The sequence below is a fragment of the Lathyrus oleraceus genome, chromosome 5 (assembly GCF_024323335.1).
Source record: "Lathyrus oleraceus cultivar Zhongwan6 chromosome 5, CAAS_Psat_ZW6_1.0, whole genome shotgun sequence".
In the NCBI taxonomy this organism is placed as follows: Eukaryota; Viridiplantae; Streptophyta; class Magnoliopsida; order Fabales; family Fabaceae; genus Lathyrus; species Lathyrus oleraceus.
In genome coordinates, this window is record NC_066583.1 from 98679511 (window position 1) to 98685830 (window position 6320).

Sequence of the window (6320 nt, forward strand, 5' to 3'; positions counted from 1 at the left end):
CAATCAAGGTTAGGTTTTAGTCGAGGGGTCATGTCAACCTCGACAAACAAACCACTATAACAGGGTGAGGTTAGCTCTTAACCTTGACATTGAGAGTCAAGGTGAAGCAGATGAAAGGTGAGTGAAGATGAGACTTCACAGCTCTTATCCCTGGCCTGGGAGAGCTTAAGACATGAATGTGTGGGTTCAGAAGGTGGGAACCCTTCTACACATATGACTGACACAATGTACAATGATCTTGGGCTAGTATCTGCAATGCATCAACACAGTAGTGTGAGCAAAGCAGATGACACACAGAATAGCAGGGGATGGATTGCACATCCCTGGTATCTGCCAATGCCTCTTCACTTAGGAGGTCTTTGCATATGTACAAGTACAAATGTAAACAAACACAAACATTGCCTCTTAAGGAGGACTTCAGACAGGTGCCTAACCAAGTAACAGGCCAGGTCTTCCAGACTACATGGAGTTAGGATGTTATACCTCAATGCTAATGCTATCAAGCAAAGCAAAGCAAGTCCTCAATAGAACTAAAGCAACTAAGGTACCTGAAATCAATCCAATATAATCAGTACTCAGGCAAACCAAAACCAAACAGCAAACGGTTAACAGTTAACTATACACAGTCAAACACAAGTCAATGCACAAAGGTGCAAGCTTTAAGGCACAAGACCAAGTTTTAAAACCTACAAAAACAAACCAATGATTAGTCATAAACAATCAAGAAAGCAACTCCAAATGAGGCACACCATCAAGCATAAGCATTTGTGCTATTAACCTGAAACACAACTCAAAAGTGAGAGCACAAACCACTAGTCCAAGACTAGGGTCAAAATGAGATCAAATCATCAAAACAGAACATGAAACTCATCAAAAATCAAGATCAAACAATTAAGAATCAAATCCAATTGGTCTCATGTTCATATCATTTATCAATATCATTTCATGAACAAAAATAGCACAAAGCATGCAAATAGAAACCCAAAGAAGTCAACAGAATGGCTCGACTCAAATCCAATTATAAACATTTCAATAAATCCTCAAATAATTCATGATCAATCATCATCCATAACATGATAAGCACACCAAATTTCAGCTCATTTGGATCAAGGGAAGTAGGTCAATGAAATTCAGAAAGTCAAGGCAAGTTCAAGCAAACTCATACAAAGCATCAAAACATGCACCAACTTCAATTAATCATAAAACAGAAACAACACATGATAAATGAATGGAACTAAAACCATGACAAACTTTAAGATGTCTACAATTCACATGTCAAATTTCAAGTCCATCCAATTAAGCATTAGAATTTCACAAATCAAATGAAATCATGTCTCACAAGAAGTTCACATTTGGTCAAACAGGGGAGAAATTATCAAACAAATAGGAGATGCATTCAAAATTTCCAGGTAAATTCCCAAGCATTCTCAACATTCACAAGTATCTTCATGCAAAATCCAGACCATTTTGAGTTCAATAAGCATGGTAACAAAAATCAAAAAGTTGGACATGAATGGTGTGACACAAATTGTCACACCTCTATTCAAAAAAACATATCTCATCAACCAGCAATGATAAAATCATAAACTCTATACCAAAATGACCATGAACATGTCTAGTTTAAGCACAAAAAGTTTGAGAGGCATTGGATTAAGTATCATCATTTCACAATCAAAATGGCATGGCATACACAAATTGGACACACATGAACAAACCCTAGCCCATTTAAAAATCCCCACGTGTATAAATTCTGGAAAAATCACCATAATAAACTAGAGATCATGAGGAGCATTTCACAAAAAATCCCATATTATTTGGACAAGTATTGGCAGAGTTATGAATTTTCTAAGATCATCATGCCAAATGAAATAAAAATTGAAAATGGAAATTATTTAAATGAAATTAAACACGGATAATGGCATTCTGGTAATTACAAGGCCACTTAAGTGAAACGCCGCGTTTCACTTAAGGGCGTGTCCAATTCTGATTGGTACATGGCCATGGGAAACACGAAACACATGCAGACTGGGCTCAGCAAAGATCAAACACGGGTTTTGGCATGGTAATTTAGGGTTTATGCAAGCATTCAACAAGTTCTTCATCGTGATGAACTGTTGTCCCAGATTTTGGAAATAGATACACCATTCAATTCATCTCACAGTGTACATCAACAAACCAAAGCTCATTAACCCTAATTCACGCTAATATGGAAGAAACAAGCAACATAACATTTGATAACCAAACTTCAAATCAGTGTATCTCCCTTAATACTCAATGATTTTTCACGATTTAAAGTTCATTACAACCAGCATAGCAAGATCTATCCAAAGCATATCACAATTTCAAAAATAAAGAAAATCGAAATCCAACCTCTATGAAGATGCGGATTCGAAACAGTGGTTTTCCAGCCTTGCCAAGTAGAAACAGAAGTTCAATGGTGTCCCAGATGATGAATGGAAGAGTGTTGAAGGTTCAGTTGCTTCGATTCCAGCTCAAAATCTCAACTGCCATGGAAGAGGTTCAATGCAACAATGTTGTTCTAGCTTCAACAGTTGGGAAATTATGCTTGCAAAAGCTTCAAAAAGGTTGGTAGATGATGAACCAATGAACAATAGCACGAGCTCTTTGGCAATTTTTCAGAAAAAAAAAACAAGTGAAGAATTGAGAGAGTTTTCTTTCTAGATCTAGATCTGAGTAGAAAATGGAATGCTAAGTGTTTTTCTGTTAGAATTATCTACTTATACCATCTGTTAAGCAACTTTGTTAATTAATCTTAAGCCAAGCCTTGGTAATTAGTGAAAATGAAAATTTGGACAAATTGCTTAAGTCACCCTCATGTGCATGGGGTGCATGCTACAGTGCACGAAAATGGGCCTAACACAATCCAAAAATGGTTTTTAATCAAGTGCAAATGGTAGAAAGTGTAGCAAATGATTATTTTGAAAGTCAATTTTTCAACTATCCCTTTTTTAATTCAAGTCACTTGAAAAAGGCCATTTTGATTGGATGATTTTTGGTGAAATGTGATGAAGGATTTGGATAGAGCATGTCAAATGTGACTTGTAGCAAAAAACCTCACTCAATTTGGCCAAATGGTTCAAGAGTTATGCCACTCTGAAGTTCAAAAATTCTTGACAATGATTTGATCATAACTTACCAACCACACATGAGAAATGAGTGTTCTTGGACTTTTTGGAAATTGGAGAACAAGACCTTCAACTTTCATGTTAGACAAAAATTCATTTGAAGCTTGTATGATGATGTAAATTTGAGGAGAAGAACTTTTCATTTTTGGCAGTTTCCAATTACAGGTCACCTGCTATTTTTGGAAACTTTTGATCTGACTTTATTTTCTCCAATCTTGATCTTTGAAAAGTTAAATGAGACTTGTATGGACATGAATGAAGCCTTTCAAACCATCTCCCACCTTCAAATCCTTGATTTCAGGCACAGTTGACCACAGTTGACCACAGTTGAATTTCTAGGGTTTCTGGTGGATTGAACAATGACTGATGACTTCTGAGCACCCAATCTTTGACCAAACCACTTCAAAAGGACCCCTAGGTCATGTGAACATGTTGAACCAACCCTAGAGCTTTGCTTCCTTGAGAAATGTACCTGCTTGCTTTGTTTGACTGATCCTCCTAACTAGTTGACCTAATTTTGTCTGATGGCTTGCACTTGGGCAAAGGACAATGCAATGTTATGCAGTGCACTATGTTATGTTATTGACCTAATATGAAAATGAATGTACAAAAGGTAGGTGCAAATTTGAGGTGCTACAATAGGGTTTATTCTTCTCTGATGTTCTCTGGAGGGTTTTGAATCTTCTTCGAGTAAAATCCGATGCATGCATACAAATGGGCTTATACCTTTCAGGTCAGAGATATTATATCCTAAGGCTGAGGGATATCTTCGTAAAACGTTTAAAAGTTGGTTTGTTTCCTCTTGGCTCAAGGTAGCACTGACTATAACTGGACGATTCATCTCTTCATCGAGGAACTCATATCTCAGGTTCTTAGGCAGTTCCTTAAGTTCTAAGGTTGGTTTCTTAGGGCATGGCATAAGATCTGGGGTAAGGGATAAACATTCGTAAAGGTTATCATCGATGTAGGGTTTCTTAAATTCATCATCTTCCATTATGAGAGTTGATGGTAACTTAATTTTTATAATTTCTTCTTATTATAATTCTCTAACGCATTCATCAATGATATCTAAGGCATAACATGCATCTCCCATCACAGGTGCCATAAGAAATTTCGAAAGTATAAATTCTATTTTCTCGTCACCTACCTCAAAAGTCAACTTTCCTCTCTTGACATCTATTATGGCTCCTGCAGTCGATAAGAATGGTCTACCTAGAAGGATTGGTATATCATTGTCCTCTTTGATGTCCATGACAACGAAATCAGTAGGGATAAATAGCTGACCTATCCTAACAGGGACATCTTCTAAGATGCCTATCGGATATTTAACAGATCTATCGGCTAACTGAAGTGACATCTTAGTGGGCTGTAATTCTCCTAAGTTTAACCTCTCACAAACCGCTAAAGGCATTAAGCTCACACTAGATCCTAAGTCTAGAAAAGCTTTCTCGATGACATGACTACCCAAAAGACAAGGAATGGAGAAATTTCCAGGATCTTTATCCTTCTTGGCTAACTTATTCTAGGAAATAGAATTGCATTCCAAGGGTTTCAGATCGTCAAGTCTACGTTTGTTGGTAAAGATGTCTTTGAGAAACTTGGCATAAGAAGGTATTTGGGTGATGGCTTCTGTGAAAGGGATTTCTACGTGAAGTTTTTCTGTAACTTTAATAAATTTTTGGTATTGGTTATTAATCTGGGTTTGTTTGAGTCTTTGCGGATATGGTATAGGTGGTTTATATGGCGGGGGTGGTACGTAAGTTTTATCTTTAGGTTTTTCTCCTTTTTCTTGACCTTCCTGGTTTTCAGATTCCTCTGGTTCCTTTACTTCGTCCATGGGTTCGGTATATTGCTTAGAAGTTTCAGGTTCACTTAATCTTGGGTTTGGTGGCTCATCATAAGCGTTCCCACTTCGTAGGGTAATGGCATTGGCTTGTCCTCTCGGATTTTATTGAGGTTGTCCAGGGAACTGTCCTCCAGGTGTAGTCTGAGGGGCTTGGTTTAAAGCTACCTGAGAGATCTGGGTTTCAAGCATCTTAGTATGAGTAACTATTTGGTCAACCTTGGTTCCTAACTGAGTAATCAATTCGTTAACATGAATGTTTTGGTTCATGAACTCCTTGTTTTGTTGGGTTTGAGTGGTGATAAAATTTTCCATAATTTTCTCAAGGCTCGGCTTTGGTGGTACAGGTTGCATAGGTTGATTTGATCTTGGGGCTTGATAACTAGGTCTCGGAGGTGCATTATTTTGGATAGGGTTATTGTTCTTATAGGAGAAGTTCGGATGATTCCTCCATCCAGGGTTATAGGTATTCGAATATGGGTTCCCTTGGGTGTAGTTCACTTGCTCGGAGTGGGTTTCGTTCAATAGACTGCATTTTGCAGATTAGTGTCCTTTAGTTCCACATATCTCACAATCCGACGAAACTACGGCTACATTATTCGGGTTTATGCACATATTCTCGACCTTAAGGGCTAATGCGTCCATTTTAGCTTATATCATGTCTATAGCGCTTAGTTCATGCACTCCTCCTTGGGCTTCCTTCTTCTCAACTGTCGCTCGTTCGACTCCCCATGATTGATGGTTTTGAGCCATATCCTCAATAAGGGCACTAGCTTCAGGATAAGGTTTGTTCATTAGAGCACTGCCTGCGGCAGCGTCGATGGTCATCTTAGTGTTATAATGAAGTCCATTATAGAAGGTTTGAATGATTAACCAATTTTCTAAACCATGATGTGGGCATGCTCGTAACAACTCTTTATATCTCTCCCAAGCTTCGAACAACGATTCTCCTTGGTTTTGGGTAAATCTAGTTATATGGTTTCGAAGAACGACGGTCTTACTTGGGGGAAAGTATCTAGCAAGGAATACTCTTCTAAGGTTATCCCAAGTCATAATGGAATTGGGTGGAAGGGAATCTAACCATGATAGGGCTTTATCTCTGAGGGAAAAAGGGAATAATCTTAAACGTATTGCCTCAGGAGAAGCTCCATTGGTTTTAAAAGTGTCTGCTAATTGGAGAAATATTTTTAAATGTTGGTTCGGGTTCTCAGTAGCGAGACCTGCGAATTGTCTTTGTTGTACTAGTTGCAACAGGGATGGTTTAAGTTCGAAATTATTAGCTGGGATGGTTGGGTTTACTATACTAGAACTAGGTTCTTCGTTGGATGGTT

General features: G+C 38.0%; 1 non-coding gene across 1 annotated transcript; it reads left to right on the top strand.

Annotated features, from left to right (window-relative positions):
• Positions 1 to 5872: 5872 nt before the first annotated feature.
• LOC127088494 (small nucleolar RNA R71) lies at positions 5873 to 5979 on the top strand. Its single transcript, XR_007790328.1, has one exon. It is a non-coding gene; the product is annotated as a small nucleolar RNA R71 (small nucleolar RNA).
• The last annotated feature ends 341 nt before the right edge of the window (positions 5980 to 6320 follow it).